At 40.5% G+C, this 17859-nt stretch overlaps 1 protein-coding gene and 1 long non-coding RNA gene across 2 annotated transcripts in view; both read right to left on the reverse strand.

Moving 5' to 3' along the window:
- LOC120554014 overlaps positions 1-17859 on the reverse strand; it is a 256741-nt gene that overhangs the window by 169269 nt on the left and 69613 nt on the right. The gene's annotated exons all lie outside the window — the stretch shown is intronic.
- Positions 4415-11968, reverse strand: LOC120554674. Its single transcript, XR_005638554.1, has 6 exons — positions 11881-11968; positions 10352-10598; positions 7505-7636; positions 6013-6069; positions 5214-5405; positions 4415-4443 (listed from the first exon to the last, which is right to left on the reverse strand). It is a non-coding gene; the product is annotated as an uncharacterized LOC120554674 (long non-coding RNA).

Raw genomic sequence — 17859 nt, forward strand, 5'->3', positions numbered from 1 at the left:
TACAGCCACTCAGTCTGAAGAGACAACAGGAAGGAAATAATGTATTTATATTTAACTTGTGTTGAAAGATATCAGAGCATTTTTTTAGGAATAAATCACACTTACAAGGCTTTGTTCGACAGACGGTAATGAAGACAGATAACATTTGGGTTGAAATTTTAAGTCTTGACTGTTGGTGATAGAGAATAAAACAAATCAATTTTCTAAACAAGTTGGAAACATGATAACTAATTTTGACTGAATGAGGAGTAAAAAGACATCCAGTATTCAAATTCACACAAGATATTTTAAAAAGAATTAGGTTCTCAATCTCAGCCAGAGGTAATACTTCATGCTTTACGAAATATATATAAGAAGAAAATGCTTTGTCAATTTGTTACATTTTAAATCCTGACATGAGAAGGGTGGTTTAAATTTAATAAAGCTTCAAGTTTAGAGAAATATCACATAAGACAAATAATGACTGGGTGTATGCAATCCCTTCTCGGCATGTATAAATATCTGCTGATCTACTCTAAACAAGTTGGAAACATGATAATTAATCGTGACTGTATTAAGCAATATTATGCAAGAGGGTTTGTAAAACGTTAATCAGCCATTTTAAGCTAACGTTAGCTTTGTAACTGGAATTTTCGAAAACAGAATCAACTACCGCACATATAAACACCAAACTGCTTGGCTAATTTAATCTGGTTATAACTAAAATATCTCCTGAAAAGAATATTTTTTTCATGGATAGATTTAGCTAATTTATGTCCGCAAACTTCATTACTGACGTGTCAGTGGCACAGCTGATGTGATCCAAACAGCTGATGTTGTTTTGTTTATACACGTTGGTGATGCTAATTAATCTGCAGTTTTAGGTTTGAGCATGGGTGGAGCATTGCCTTTGGGAAGGCACACAGGTAATTAACATCCAGGGATACAGAGGTATGTGGCTAGGGGGAAAAGCGTACAGCTTTTCACCGCGTCAGGTTTAAATTGTGTGCAAAAGAAAACTAATGCAACTAAACCAGAAATGAAATTAATGACTTTATTGCTTGTGCTACGGTGAGCTGGCCGTCAGGAAAATGAATGGTTTACAACACTGAAAGATTGTGGACATTGATTGACCAAGCAAGTTCTTTCCTGGTCCCACCTCATTGGCCTAATGTAGGAGTTGGTAAAAAAACTCCATAAACTGATGTGATCCAAACAGCTGATGTGATCAAACAGCTGATGTGATCAAAAACAGGATGTGATCCAACAGCGGATTTATTTGAGCGGTATCGATGCTAGCCTACATAACCTTATCCAACCTCATACATGCTCTATACATACCAGCAGATTATTTATGTCAAATTATGTTTCTTTTTGCAAATGGCAGTTTTCTTTAAAACACTGGTAATGTGGAGCATTTTAGTAAACACTGTATAGTAGAGGTGTTGAAATTAATCAAATAATCAATGCATCTGGATGCGTACATTGACGATGCTGCATAAACATTCAAATGAAAAATAACATTCTCAGTCGCCTAACCCGTTTCTCACACACACACACACACACACACACACACACACAGACAGATGGAGACAGGCAGACACACAAACACACACACACACACACACACACAACGGCTGAACGGAGACACGGGAGAGTGGAGAGAATCGCAAATCGAGAAGAGGAAAGAAAACACTGAGAAACATCGAGAGACACTAGCAGCAGACTAGCTAAAGTTGGAGCTAACGGACTAGTTAAAGTTGAACTAACGGACTAGCCAAAGTTGGAGTTAACGGATTAGCTAAAGTTGGAGCTAACAGACTAGCTAAAGTTGGAGCTAACGGACTAGCTAAAGTTGGAACTAACGGACTAGCTAAATGGAGCTAACGGACTAGCTAAAGTTGGAACTAACTGACTAGCTAAAGTTGGAGCTAACGGACTAGCTAAAGTTGGAACTAACGGACAAGCTAAAGTTGGAACTAACGGACTAGCTAAATGGAGCTAACGGACTAGCTAAAGTTGGAGCTAAAGTTGGAGCTAACTGACTAGCTAAAGTTGGAGCTAACGTTGGAGCTAACGGACTAGCTAAAGTTGGAGCTAACGGACTAGCTAAAGTTGGAGCTAACGGACTAGCTAAAGTTGAAGCTAACGGACTAGCTATAGTTGGAGCTAATGGACTAGCTATAGTTGGAACTAAGGGCGGAGAGTTGTTGATTCAGAGGAAGCTGATTTTGGACCGGGAGAGGACGACAGCGTGTTTCCCTGCTGAAGAGGACTTGGTGACTGGTTTTAGTTTTCGTGTTTGAGCTGTGTTTCTTGGACTAGCTAACAGCTAACTGTAAATTGGAGTTCTTTGTGTGTGCTTCACTGAAGATAATGTCCTGCACATCCACACAAGCTACCATCAGGCCCGCAACTTTATTTCCCCTCTTGGCGTGTGAGTGAGTGTGTGAGTGTGTGAGTGCGTGAGTGAGTGAGTGAGTGAGTGAGTGAGTGAGTGAGTGAGTGAGTGAGTGAGTGAGTGAGTGAGAGTGAGTGAGTGAGTGAGTGTGAATGTGTGTGTGTGTGTGTGTGTGTGAGAATGTGTGAGTGTGTGTGAGAATGTGTGTGTTTGGTAACACAGTGGTTAAGTTATTTATTACAAGATATTCATATTTAACTTCTGTTGAAAGATATCAGAGTATTTATTGATGAATTAATCCCACTTACAGAGCTTTCTTGGAGGCTTTGACCACTGGCAGCAGCCTCAGAAGAGCCTCCTCTGAAGTTTCATATTTCTTCAGGTCAAACACGTCCAGATCTTCTTCTGATGACAGTAAGATGAAGACCACAGCTGACCACTGAGCAGGAGACAGTTTATATCTGGAGAGAATTCCTGAACTCAGGGCCTGTTGGATGTCCTCCACTAGATAACGATCATTCAGTTCATTCAGACAGTGGAACAGATTGATGCTTCTCTCTGCAGACAGATTCTCACTGATCTTCTTCTTGATGTACTGGACTGTTTCCTGATTGGTCTCTGAGCTACATCCTGTCTTTGTGTCATCAGACCTCTTAGGAGATTCTGATTGGTCTGCCGTGAAAGACCCAGGAGGAAGCGGAGGAACAAGTCCAGGTGTCCATTTGGACGTTGTAAGGCCTCGTCCACAGCACTCTGGTAGAACTGTGTTGATGGTGTTTGTTCTTCTGACAGTAGGTTGACTCCAGAGTTGGTGAATGTCAGATGGACATGAAGATCGCGTGGTTATCCAGAGGCGAGCAGAGGGAAGCAGATTCCCCCTGATGAGGTTTGTCAGCAGCACATCCATTGAGGTGGACTCTGTAACATCAGTCAGGATTTTAGTGTTGAGGAAGTCCAGAGGAAGTCGACACTCATCCAGACCGTCAAAGATGAACACAACCGGGAACTCTTCAAACCTGCAGATTCCTGCTTCTTTGGTTTCACTAAAGAACAAATGAACAAGTTCCACCAAGCTGAACTTTCTCTCTTTCAGCACATTCAGCTCTCTGAAGGTGAATGGAAATGTGAACTGGATGTCCTGGTTAGCTTTGTCTTCAGCCCAGTCCAGAGTGAACTTCTGTGTTAAGACTGTTTTCCCGATGCCAGCCACTCCCTTTGTCATCACTGTTCTGATTGGTTCATCTCTTCCAGGTGGGGGTTTAAAGAGGTCTTCTTGTCTGATTGTTGTTTCTGGTCTGTCTGGTTTCCTGGATGCTGCTTCAATCTGTCTGACCTCATGTTCATCATTGACCTCTGCAGTCCCTCCCTTTGTGATGTAGATCTCTGTGAACATCTGAGTCAGAAGGGTTTGTTTTCCTGCTTTAGCAATCCCCTCAAACACACGCTGGAACTTCTTGTTTAGGTTAGATTTGAGTTTACTTCCTGAATGAACACAGAACAAAGAAGATCAGTAAGTGATTCATAAAAAAGCAGGAACATACTTCTACCCATCTCTGGAGACATCAGTAAACGTCCCATTATTCCAGCACGTTAAATCTTTAGAGAAATCCTCTTACTGCTCTGCAGATGGTCAGCCAGCTCATCCTGCTTCATTCTCCTCAGGAAGTGCAGTGTGATCTCCAGAAATGCCTCCCTGCTCCACCTCTGCTCTTCATCCTCATCCTCCCTCTGACTCTCTGAGCATTCTGGGTAATCTGGACTCAGGACCTTCTGGATCTTCTTCAGCTCATTCTTCACAAAAGTGACGACGTTTTCCTCCAGCAGCTGGAACAGAATATTATAGGAATGACAATCAAACTGAAATCATGGAAGCAAACATCAGATCCATGTTGGACAGACTGACAATCCACTGGTCTGAAAAGTGCAGCATGGAGATCTTTGTGAACAGAATAGATGTGAAAGTAGTTGTTGTACATGTACAGACCATAAATATGGAGTCCAGGTGTGTTTGATGCTGCTGGGCAGACTGACCACTGGGAACCTCTGAGCTCTCCTTGTCCACTCTGTGGAGGAATCAGGAAGAATTAGCTCACATCATGTCTTTCCACACAGAGACACACACAAGGTCATTTCCTGTGACTTAAAGTGTTGATTACAACATTGAATCAGATGGTTTTCCCTGACATTAAAGTCAAGTCAAGTCAAGTTACTTTATTTGTCCTCCAGTGGGGCAATTTGTTATGCAGCAGGTAGTATAATAAAAAATCACACACAATCATACACACAATACAAAGACTGCCTACCTTGCAGGCAAATTTAAAAACATAAATAATAAATCAAGTTATCTATGGTTCTTTATAGAAGTGTTGGTGGTACTGCTGACCCCACTGTGACAAAGAAGTAAACCAGGGCTACAACATGGTTGGCCTAAAGGACTCCTGAAGCAGCAGACTGGTCTGAGTGAGGAAGACTGCTCTCTTTGTCTGGTCAGCTCCCAGATGACGTCATGTTCTGCTGTGTGTTCAGAAATGGTGAATATATGGGTGCCTGGGTGGCCTAGTGCTAGAGCCATCAACATATAAAGCTCAGTTCCGCGGCGGTCGTGGGTTTGATTCTGACCTGCGACACTTTCCTGTAATACGTACACCCCACTCTCCTCTTTCATGTCTAAGCTGTCACTAATAAAGGCCTAAATACACAATAATAATAAGAGGTGAATTTACATCTTACAGCAAGTAATACGTATGCTAGTGTCTGATGGAAATGATGCCTATGTGAAATTCTTCTAAAATACTACATCTATGAATCTCATTATATGGTACTGATAACTTACTTCCTGTCAGATCGATGTCTTTGTTTAAAATCAATCCCATCATCCATTGACCAGTCGCTCTTGAAGGACAAACAGCTGGATCCATATCCAGATTCAGCAGACCAGAGGCTGCTGAAGCTGGATATGGATCCAGCTTCAAATTGAAAAGGGAATCCAGGTTCAGGTTCAGCAGGGTCTGGTCTCTGATGGGTCCTGTTAGAAAGAGAGGAAGACCACTTTTTAATCTCCAGAAAACATCAGGACCAGACCAGAGGCTGCTGAAGCTGGATCCATATCCAGCTTCAGCAGCCTCTGGTCTGGTCCTGATAGAAAAACACATTTATTGAGGGTCACAAAATATAATATTAATATGAACATGTCTGTTGGCCTAATTATTAACAATTAAATGCCAATAATGCTTTACTTTCTGTCCAAAACTCAATAAAAATATCTTTTGAAATCAGAATAAAATACATGTTGTCTAAACAGAAAGATATTTTGAGTGAGAAAGGAAATTATTTTGCAAAGATATTGTCATTTGTCCTCAACTACCATAATTTCTTTCCACAAAATTACAAAAAACACTTTATTTGAAGGAGTGTGCATGAGACTGACTTGACCCAAAACAACCCAGACGGGACGTAGTTCCATCCAATGAGACTTGTTCCAGTTTGCTGGATGTTCACAACTCACCTCAATCTTCTTAACATTTCTATTTCCCTTTCAATTTGCAGCTTCTGCCTTTCAAGTCTCTCAATCTCTCCATCTCTCTCCTCCATTTCTACTCGCCTCTCCCTTAAAAAGGTCTTTTTTAAAGTACCGGTGACTGGGTTCAGGTCCAGGTTCAGGTTCAGCAGGGTCTGGTCTCTGATGGGTCCTGTTAGAAAGAGAGGAAGACGACTTTTAATCTCCAGAACCAGAATCTGCTGGAGAAACTAGAAGCTATCAAGCAGAAAATAAAGTCTGAATCTCTTCACTGAATGATTTCTGCTCTCTGCTCATCCTGGTCATTCATTCTCTTTCTGGGAGAACAGGGACATTGGAAAGACTCCAGGACTAATGTCATCTTTCTGTCCTCTAATGGAGACAAGACTCCAGGACTAATGTCATCTTTCTGTCCTCTAATGGATACAATTATGACAAGACTCTATTATGACAATCAATCTCACATTTCTGTCCTGTGCATCCTCCTCCACACATCACTACAACAGTAACAGAGGCATTTAGGTCACTACATTTTATCCATCTCTCTCAGCCTTCATTTAGATCTCAACTACACAGCTGTAAAGTTTTCTGACTGCAGCCTCACGGTTGGGACAGACAGACATATAAACACCTGGCAAAGTATTTAAAACCTCCTCTGTAGTAGTTCATGTTACAACATGGAGATTTATCTTCAACACAAAAGTCGTCCACACTTTCTCAAGAAATAAGAAGTGAAGTAGAAACATTATATTTAACATTACAGAGCCAGAAACTAACCCTGAAGAGACCAAAGACTAACGTTTTGTGAAAGGAACAAATAACACCGGCAAAAAAAAGAGCCCGCCTGTAGAAATGAGTTCAACGACATTTTTGTTTATGTATAACTTTTTAAAACGGAATTTAAAGGGTGCCAGATGATGTTTTAAAGAGTTTAATTTAAAGTACATTTAAACTCTTCCCCTCCCTCTCGCAGTACAGACAGAGAAACAAAGAGCTTCTCTTCTTTAGTGTTTCTGCTGCTAAACAACGCTAATAACGGAAATAAAGGATCTATATAAGACAGAAATAAAGGATCTATAAGACAGAAATAAAGGATCTATAAGACAGAAATAAAGGATATATATAAGACAGAAATAAAGGATCTATAAGACAGAAATAAAGGATCTATAAGACAGAAATAAAGGATATATATAAGACAGAAATAAAGGATCTATAAGACAGAAATAAAGGATCTATATAAGACAGAAATAAAGGATCTATATATGACAGAAATAAAGGATCTATAAGACAGAAATAAAGGATCTATATAAGAAAGAAATAAAGGATCTATATAAGACAGTAATAAAGGATCTATATAAGACAGAAATAAAGAATCTATAAGACAGAAATAAAGGATCTATATAAGACAGTAACTCTCCCAGATAGCCACACAACATGGAGGATTTTGTGAAGACACCAGTTTGAACGAATGTGAAGTCCAGTTGAATTGGTTTCTCTGCAGCTTTCAACTAAACTAACCACAGCTGGAGATCACCAGTCAAATGTTAGACATTATATATATTTACAAACAGTATATTATAACATTACAGACATTAGAGTTAAATTACCTTCAGCTGGAGCTTCACACGGAGAGAAAAAACTGCGTCACAAACTCTGGAAACTTTAAACAGAAAACAAGAGGAAACGCCCAGAGAGGTAGACACAGGTGAGCTGTTCCCTGGAATGAGTCCCAGCTCCACCTGTCAGGAAGCAGACAGCAAGGGCTGCAACAGGAGCAGATTTTCACAATAAAATGACATTTGGACTAATGGAGCCACGACTGAGAATCAATCTCATGTTTCTGTCCTGTCAGTGTCTGTTCTAGGTTTTGTGGAGGACTGAGGTGCAAATATTTGGAGGCGGGGAGTTTAGGGTTCATCCTTCAAGAAAAGGTTATTCTATAAAAACTATGGCCCACAACATCTGGGTGTATTTGATCGCAGTGACCCATGACCCTTATCTGTTTTCATCATGTCACATGGTCAGAGGTCATGTGATATGGAAAAATAAACATACATTGTAATACTATTCAGATTAGGCAAAAAAAGATGACAAAATAATTTATTTTAATAATAACTTTCCAATGAAAGCACTTAGTGGTTTCAGACTAACAGACTGATTATTAATAATAATAATAATAATAAATTATGACACAAAATACAAGATAGATCAAAAACAGCAGTTAAGATGACAAAAACCTGGCCTTACTGCACACTACAGACACACACACACACACACACACACACACACACACACACACACACACACACACACACACACACACACACACATAGAGACACACACACACACACACACACATAGAGACACACAGAGACCCACACGACACACACCGCACACACACACAGCACACACACAGACACACACACAGACACTGTCAGCACACTACACCCTCTACTGGAGACAAACAGGAACAACGACAGTGTCAGGACACTACACCCTCTACTGGAGACACACAGGAACAACAGACAGTGTCAGGACACTACACCCTCTACTGGAGAACACACAGGAACAACAGACAGTGTCAGGACACTAGCCTCTACTGGAGACACACAGGAACAAAAGACACTGTCAGGACACTACGCCCTCTACTGGAGACACACAGGAACTACAGACACTGTCAGGATACTACGCCCTCTACTGGAGACACACAGGAACAACAGACACTGTCAGGACACTACGCCCTCTACTGGAGACACAGGAACAACAGACACTGTCAGGACACTACGCCTCTACTGGAGACACACAGGAACAACAGACACTGTCAGGACACTACGCCTCTACTGGAGACACAGGAACAACAGACACTGTCAGGACACGCCCTCTACTGGAACACACAGGAACAACAGACACTGTCAGGACACTACGCCCTCTACTGGAGACACAGGAACAACAGACACTGTCAGGACACTACGCCCTCTACTGGAGACACACAGGAACAACAGACAGTGTCAGGACACTACGCCCTCTACTGGAGACACACAGGAACTACAGACACTGTCAGGACACTACGCCCTCTACTGGAGACACACAGGAACTACAGACACTGTCAGGACACTACGCCCTCTACTGGAGAACCCCACACACACAGACAAACAATCACACAGACACACACACAGAGTTACACATACACACACACACACACACACACACACACACACAAACAGATACAACCACATACACACAGAGTTACACACACACACACACACACACACACACACACACACACACACAACTAACTGTTCTCTACACTCCGAGTTGAACTTTGCACACCGCTCCAACAAACTCCAACATTCTAAATGAGTTTGCACACCGCTCCAACAAACTCCAACATTCTAAATGAGTTTGCACACCGCTCCAACAAACTCCAACATTCTAAAGGAGTTTGCACACCGCTCCAACAAACTCCAACATTCTAAAGGAGTTTGCACACCGCTCCAACAAACTCCAACATTCTAAAGGAGTTTGCACACCGCCCAACAAATCACTACACCTAAAGTTGTCAGTTGGTCTTTAGAATGTTCATAAACCAACTGCCAGTCCACACTGCCCAGACAGCAACAGACCAGACTGACTTTGGTCCCCTAGTGAGAATGTGGAGATGACATCACTACACTAAGCCCCGCCCCCTTCCTCCATTTTGGGAGGCTACCCTCCAGACCCGTTCATTGTTTGTGTTGGTAGCAGAGGAGGTTGTTGCTATTCCTCACTATTTTTAAATGCCTGGAAAACACTGCTTTGTAAAAAAAAAATGCTCTCAACGCTAGATGGGAGAAATTCTTACACAACAACAAGCACATCGAGATCTAATGATGTGGGTGTGTGTGTGTGTGTCTGTGTGTGTGTGTGTCTCTGTGTGTGTTTGTGTGTGTGTCTCTGTGTGTGTGTGTGTGTCTCTGTGTGTGTGTGTGTGTGTGTTTCTCTGTGTGTGTGTCTCTGTGTGTGTGTGTGTGTGTATCGTGTGTGTGTGTGTGTGTGTGTGTGTGTCTCTGTGTTGTGTGTGTGTGTGTGTGTCTCTGTGTGTGCGTGTGTCTCTGTGTGTGTGTGTGTGTGTGTGTCTCTGTGTGTGTGTCTGTGTGTGTCTCTGTGTGTGTGTGTGTCTCTGTGTGTGTGTGTGTGTGTGTGTATCTGTGTGTGTCTCTGTGTGTGTGTGTGTCTCTGTGTGTGTGTGTGTGTGTGTGTGTGTGTGTCTGTGTGTGTGTGTGTGTGTGTGTGTGTCTCTGTGTGTGCGTTTCCCTGCCTGTTGCTATGGGAATCGGTCTTGTTGTGAGTGCAATATTGAATGAAGCCTTGTTTGCTAACGTGGCTAGCGTTGCTAACTCGGCCAGTGCTACCATAGCAACAGCTTTCCTGGTGGCGTCCATGTTTTTTCTCTGACTCGGACTCACAAAACATACCAGAAGGCTTGAAGTGTGGAAGTGACGTCATATCCGAGGTCCGAGTCGGTTTGTTGAGAATAACAGAACGCACCATTAGACTGTTATGGGTAAGACTAGGGCTGCAAAGGAGAGGAAATTTTCCAGTAAATTCCCAGACGCTCAGTTTACAGAGAAAAATAATTCACATAAGTTAAAGAAAAATGTACTTTCCAGTAGTAAAGCAGAAGGAAGTCTTGAAGTCCTCGATCTCATTGACACTGAACACCTTTAAAGTGAAATGGTTACAAATATGTCTTTAAAAACCCAGAGTCAATTTGGTATTTTATCTCAAATCACATTTTTAACAAAATTGGAGGTCTTTCTTTTATTTTGAAATGCAATTTTCCGCCAAATAAATTTCCAATTAATTTATCAAATTTCCATCAGCGAACACTTCTAACTTGGAAGCTTTTGTCCACAATTCTTCACCGCACACGACTTTCCTCTGGAACAATTGTAATATACTAATTAGGAACAAATCCTTATTTTTTCCTAAATGGTTGCAAAGACATTTAAATCAAATTCATAAAACATTTTCGATGAATCTGGGGATATACTATCCTATGAACAGTTTATGAATGTACACAGTTTTCCACTTCCTCTACACATGAACTCGAGCATCGAGAACATAGTTTCTGTACACAGAGTTTATCAGACACTTTTTGACTGGTGAGATGGTAGCGACTGGAAACACCAACTGCTAAAGTCAGTCATTCAAATCCTCTTTTTAGTAAACTCTGTGAACACAAACAATGTTGTCAGTGATGAGTTCATGTGTAGAGACTCTGGTGAGATTTGGAGCAAAGTTTCATGTTGTTTCGAACCTTTTTAGGGTTTTAAAAATATAGATTTTGATGCGATCATAGTAGTGTCCCTAGCTCTCCCATTCATAAGGCCTTTTGACCCAAAATGATTGAGAGTTTCTGACAGCTGGAGAAAGGTTATCCTAACCTTAACCACTCAAGGTCAAATGCCTAACCCCAAACAATAGAATTTGTAGGGCAGGTCTTGGCGTGGCCATAGTGGAATTTGGGACACTAAACTGCACGAAAACCATATTTTTGTTGCTTTTTTCTGAGTTTTAGTCGCCTTTATGGAATATATTTTTACAATTTTTTTTCTGATATTTTATCCCAAAGTCCACAGAGGCAGCCCGGTTGGTAACTTAACTTCATCAGAGCCAGCTGGAAATGATGATTGCATTTCATTGGACAATTCTGTTATGTCAATTAAGCTGAACATTGAACCTTTTAGCAGAAACATTAGAGTTGTGTCTCACTTTACTCTGATGGAGACCACAGTCTGTTTGGAGAAAGGAAATAAAGATCAGCTGTTTGATTCCAGTAAATCACCAACATGGAGATTTATCTTCAACACAAGAGTCGTCCACACTTTCTCAGGAAATAAGAAGTGAAGTAGAAACATTATATTTAACATTACAGAGCCAGAAACTAACCCTGAAGAGACCAAAGACTAACATGTTGTTAAAGTATCAAACAACAACTTACAGTTTCTTCACACAGTCCAAAGAGTTGATGAAGAAGAGTTGATGAAGAAGAGGGTCACTCTCCATCTGGAGAGAAATGTCTGACACAGGTGAGCTGTACCCTGGAATGAGTCCCAGCTCCACCTGTCAGGAAGCAGACAGGAAGGGCTGCCACAGGAGCAGATTTTCACAATAAAATGACATTTGGACTGCTGTGTTGATGCTGCGTTACTGACTGAAAGATGTAATGACTGTAGACACTGACTACTCATTACACAAGCTGAACATGTTTCCTAAAATATGAAATCCATCCCCCCCTCTGTCTTCTTTCCTCACTGATACCAACAGTGAAGTCTTCAACATAAACATATTAATGTGGGAGTGAATCAAACCTCCAACAGACCCAATCAAACAGCTTTTCTGTCCCATTGATGACATGTTACTGCAGTAAAAGTACTAATAGCACATTGATGACATGTTACTGCAGTAAAAGTACTAATAGCACATTGATGACATGTTACTGCAGTAAAAGTACTAATAGCACATTGATGACATGTTACTGCAGTAAAAGTACTAATAGCACATTGATGACATGTTACTGCAGTAAAAGTACTAATAACACAGTGTGAAGTTCCAGCAGCTGGCTGAGCAGATAACTAACGTGGAGAGAAAACAGACAGACTCTCTGCTCCCTGAACTCAACACAATATGAAAATGAAAAAGTGAAAGACTTACGTACTGGACTGCTCTGATTGGAGGGTTTCTCACGCTGCAGCTGGACCTGGAAGACCTCTGGGACACCGAGACATCTTATTGTGTGTAAAAGTTAAACAGAAAGACCACAAACACTCTCACAGTAACTTTATGCTTTTATTGTGAAAAGAGACAAAATTCAAAACTAAACATGACACAAGTCAACAGCATTTCTACAATTTGATGATCACAGCTTCCATCTTTAAAGGACAGGAAGTGGAAGAAGTTTACAATGTTCACCAGAAATCTGTTCAATCATTCTGGATTATTTTATACAAAGTTCATTCATTAGTTCATAACAATAAGCTGAAATATTTCTGTCAGTGTGATCCTGTACAGACTCAACTGATCAGCAGTGAGAAACAGGAGGAGACTCTCAGAGACACACACACACACACACACACACACACACACACACACACACACACACACACACACACACACACACACACACACACAGCATCCAGCAGCATGTGTGTGATGACATCAGAGGCTGTAGAAACATCAAAGAGATTTAAATGATGTAAATGACCAACCAGTAGCTGTTGAATCCTCACTCAGAAATCTTTCTCAGTGGGCCTGGCTGGTCTAGTGGTAGAGGGAGCGCCCATATATGGAGGCTCTGTCCTGGACCTAGAGGTTGCAGGTTTGATTCCAGCATAAGGTGGTTTCCTGCATGTCACTCCCTCTCCTCTCTCTCTCCCTCTCTTCTCCATCAGTGAAGTTCTGCTTCCATCTAGTGGCTGAAACTGAGAACACACTTTCTTCTCCCTTTGTTTCCTCTTAACTCACACACTTTCAGACACACACACACACACACACACACACACACACACACAGACAGACACACACACACACACACACACAGACACACACACACACACACACACACACACACACACACACACACACACACACACATCAGCATCTGTTCACACACACACACACACACACACACACAGACACACACACAGACACACACACAAGCATCTGTTTACACACACACACACACACACACACACACAGAGACACACACACACATCAGTCATAACTCCATAACTCTATTGTCTTCTGTTGTATCAGGTGGATCAAAACTTTACCAATCATGTCCACGTCATGCTCCCAGACGCTCTGTCCTTCGTCTTGGACTCTTAGAGTCACTTCTGGTGTGTTTATAGGCAGGAGGATCTCAAACGTTGGGTGGTAGTTTGGTCGAAACTCCAGCTCAAAATCTGCTTTCTGAGAAACCAAAGAGTCAGCATCTGCAGAGAATCTAAAGTGAACTAAAGGATGAAAAGGTGTCAGCATGTTACAGCACTAACAAAGACTTTTATTTTGAAATCCTCACCTTTGGCTGTATTTTAACGGCCTGAGGACAGTGGACAGTGTAACTTTGATCTCTGATGAAGTCTACATGTGGAAGGAACCTGGATGTTCCTAGATTGGTGATATTGGGCACTCACCTAAAGACACATCAGAACATCTGGAGACACACAGCTGGTCCACTCTGGTCTGATGGAGAATGATTGTAGTGCAGCAGTGTTACTAGTCTGACTACTACTAACTAGCAGCTCTATTAAACTCATCTCTTACCATCTCTGATGTCACAGTGTGGAAGGTGGAGCTGACAGACAGCAGCCTCCTCTGAACACTTGATGTCGTACAGCGGCCTTGCAGCCATCCTGCCAGCTGATTGGAAGAGGCTCTCTCTCGTCCCATTGGCCAGTGTTGTAGGGCTTGCTGATGGAATTTTAATAATTTAATTGGCAATGTATTTGGCAGAAAATTACATTTTAAAATAAAGGAAAGACCTCCCAATTTTGTTAAAATTTTATTGACTCACCAACCAAATTGACTCAGGGTTTTTAAGACATCTTTCTAACCAATTAACGTTAAAAATTCGATTTACGTCAGTGGCTGTTGAATCATTTACAAATAAGGATAAAGATGGATACACAAAACGAGATAGGCCCTCTGCTTTAGAGAGGAGAACTCTGCCCAAAATAGACAAATCCCTTTGAAGCCAGATGTTAAAAATATTTTTTGATTTCGTTATTCTAGTTGAAAAATGTTTATGTTGTCTAACAATAAGGTTTCTAGTTATAAATATCCCCAGATACTTAACAGAATCCTTAACTGGGATATTTCCACAATCATCCCAACCATGTAGAGATAAGATTTCACATTTGGACATATTCAATATTAAACCTGAAGCATTGGAAATTTGGTCTATCAAGTGAATATAGTTACATAACTGGTTCTTTTCCTTTAAAAAAATTGTAGTCATCTGCCAATTGGGAAATTTTTAACTCCTTACCAAATATTGAGATTCCTTAAAAATTTCTGTCAGATGTAATTTTAAGCGACAATAATTCGGTGACCAAAATAAATAAGGAGGGCAAGATAGGGCACCCCTGCCTGACCCCTCTAATAATTTGGAATCTTTTAGAGGTATTGAGATTAATTATAGCCGAGCTATTAATATCTTTATAAAACATACCGACAATGTCTACAAATTTGTTACCGAAGCTAAACGCAATAAGGGACTGTAAAAGAAATTTGTGCTCAATTGTTCAAAGGCCTTATACAAGTCTAGAAACAAAATGAGTGCCTCAGACTTAACTGCAGCTGCAGTTACCTGCATCTGCAGTTAAGTCTGAGGTTAGTTAGTCTAGCCCTTTCTTCAATCTGTTTGAGTACGCTAAAGCCAATATCTTATAATGTATTGTTAAAAGAGTGATAGGACTCCAATTATCAATTAATAGAGGGTCTTTGTAAGGTTTGGGGATAAGATATATAATGCCTTGCTTCATTGCAGCTGTCACCTCCCTTTGACTGATGCATTCTTTGTACACACAATAAAGAGTTATATAAAAGTTTATATAAAATTCAACAGATAGGCTGTCAATTCCTGGAGATTTTCCCTTCTTCATTGATAAAAGTGCATCTTTAATTTCATTGACTGACAGGTCAGATTCACATAATGATTTAAATTCCTCATCAATTTAAGGGATGGTAGCTTGAACATTATTCAAGAAATTTGCACAATCACTTCATCAAATCAAATTGTGATTCATATACATTTCTATAACATTTTGTGACAAAATTAGAAATCAGCTTTGGATCTTTAGAAGGAACTCCGTTAATATTAAGGGCAGATAAAGATTTTCCTTTTAAAATTTCTTTTCTCAAGAGCAAAAAAGTAACTGGCGTTCTTCTAAAGACCCAGCAGCACAACAGCGACAAGACAATATTAGCAACGTCAGCTGGCGTAACGGACTCTGGCTTTACATGATTACGTCATTGAGACGTTATTTGCGGACACATTACATCCTGTTTTTTATTCTATTTATTTATTTATATATATATATACTTTATCTTATGTACTTTTATTAAGTTATATTCGTGATTAGCTTTTTATAAATTATTTTTATAATGAAATGTTTTTATTATTATAAATTGTTTTCAAACATAATCCTTGTTTATAGCATTATGTCAATAAAATATATTTACTTTATATAATAGTATATAAATAATAAAAAATGTATTAAATATTATTATTATATTCATATATACAGTCTATGGTTTGGATGTTATTAAACGTAACATTAAAATAATTAGAAAAAGATTCCCCCCCCCCCGACCCATCCTGGAGTTTTAAAAGTTAAACAGAAAGACCACAAACACATCACAGTAACTTTATGCTTTTATTGTGAAAAGAGACAGAACTCAAAATAAAAAATTGACACAAGTCAACGGCATTTCTACGATTTCATGATCATAGCTTCCATCTTTAAAGGACTGGAAGTGGAAGAAGTTTACAATGCTCATCAGAAATCTTTTTAATCATTCTCAATTATTTCATGCAAAGTTCATTCATTAGTTCATAATAATAACCTGACATATTTCTGTAAGTATTAGCCTGTACATACTCAACTGATCAGCAGTGAGAAACAGGAGGAGACTCTCCATCCTCCACAGAACACAGAGACACTGAGGCACCAGGACCAGGCCAAAACCCAAACCCAGGATAAAGAGGTTGAGTGAATGTGGTGTTGAAGGTGTAGAGGTGGATCAGTGAGTCGGAGGAGACTGTATAGAAGGACAGAGAGCCAGCAGGACAGTCCACATACACTGCTACTCTATCAGAGACAGAGGAGATGGTTGTTGGTATGTTATTGTGCCGGACAGTGTAACCACCATCATAGCAGATCAGACTCCAGGACTGATCATTCCCTCCAAACAAACAGTCATCACTGTCTCCTCTCCTCCTGATTCCTCTGTAACTCACTGATATAGCAACATCTCCTCTCCTCTCAACCTCCCAGTAACAGCGACCAGTCAGACCATCTCTACACAGCAGCTGAGAACAGTTGTAAAACCTCTCTGGATGATCAAGATATGGCTGATCCTCCCCCGACGCCGCCGCCTCCTCCTCCTCCTCCTCCTCCTCCTCCTCCTCCTCCTCTTCCTCCTCTTCCTCCTCTACATGTGTCACCGTCCTGTTGTTGTCAGACAGTTTGAGATGTCTGTTCACTGTGCTTGCGTCGAGTTTGAGTTCACAGGAATCTGATGGAGAGAACGAGACACAACACAGCTGCAGTTATGAACCTATCAGCACTTTGATGATGACATATATAGTGGGAATGTGTACAAATAAGGCCCTGAGGCCTGTAAAATCTGACTCCAATATATTAATTCCTACGCCTTCTTTGATTGAACTTAAGTTTACCAGAACACAAGGATCAATCTGAGACAAAGAGCTCAGGTAAGCAAAATGTCCAGCATAAAAGTACAACATAATTGCGGGTTCAATTGGAGGGTGACCTCTAGTTTCTAGACAGAAACTGTTATCTTCACTAATACACACACAAAGGTCAGGACTCATTGTGGTGCAACTTCCTCTCCTAATCTCTTTAATTTTAACTGTCTTTCCTGTTTTTCTGCTTATCTGTCTGGTACACAATGCACTATTATGCCATAAAAGGCTTAAACTATTTGTATGACTTAAGCTTAACTTTCTGTGCATCAGAGGTCATCTGGAGTACATCCACTTCCTTAGTGACTGCACAAAGCCCTTTAACAATGAGCACAACACCCTTAACCTGACATTCCTATCTGACACATGCAGCTTTAAGTATTAACTGTCAGTATTTAATGTTATTATTTTTTATACATCAGAAGGTTGAATAAGTAAGGTCACAGTTTGATGATTGAAATTAAAAACACACTTACACTTCCTCAGACC

The sequence above is a fragment of the Perca fluviatilis genome, chromosome 24, assembly GCF_010015445.1.
Source record: "Perca fluviatilis chromosome 24, GENO_Pfluv_1.0, whole genome shotgun sequence".
In the NCBI taxonomy this organism is placed as follows: domain Eukaryota; kingdom Metazoa; phylum Chordata; class Actinopteri; order Perciformes; family Percidae; genus Perca; species Perca fluviatilis.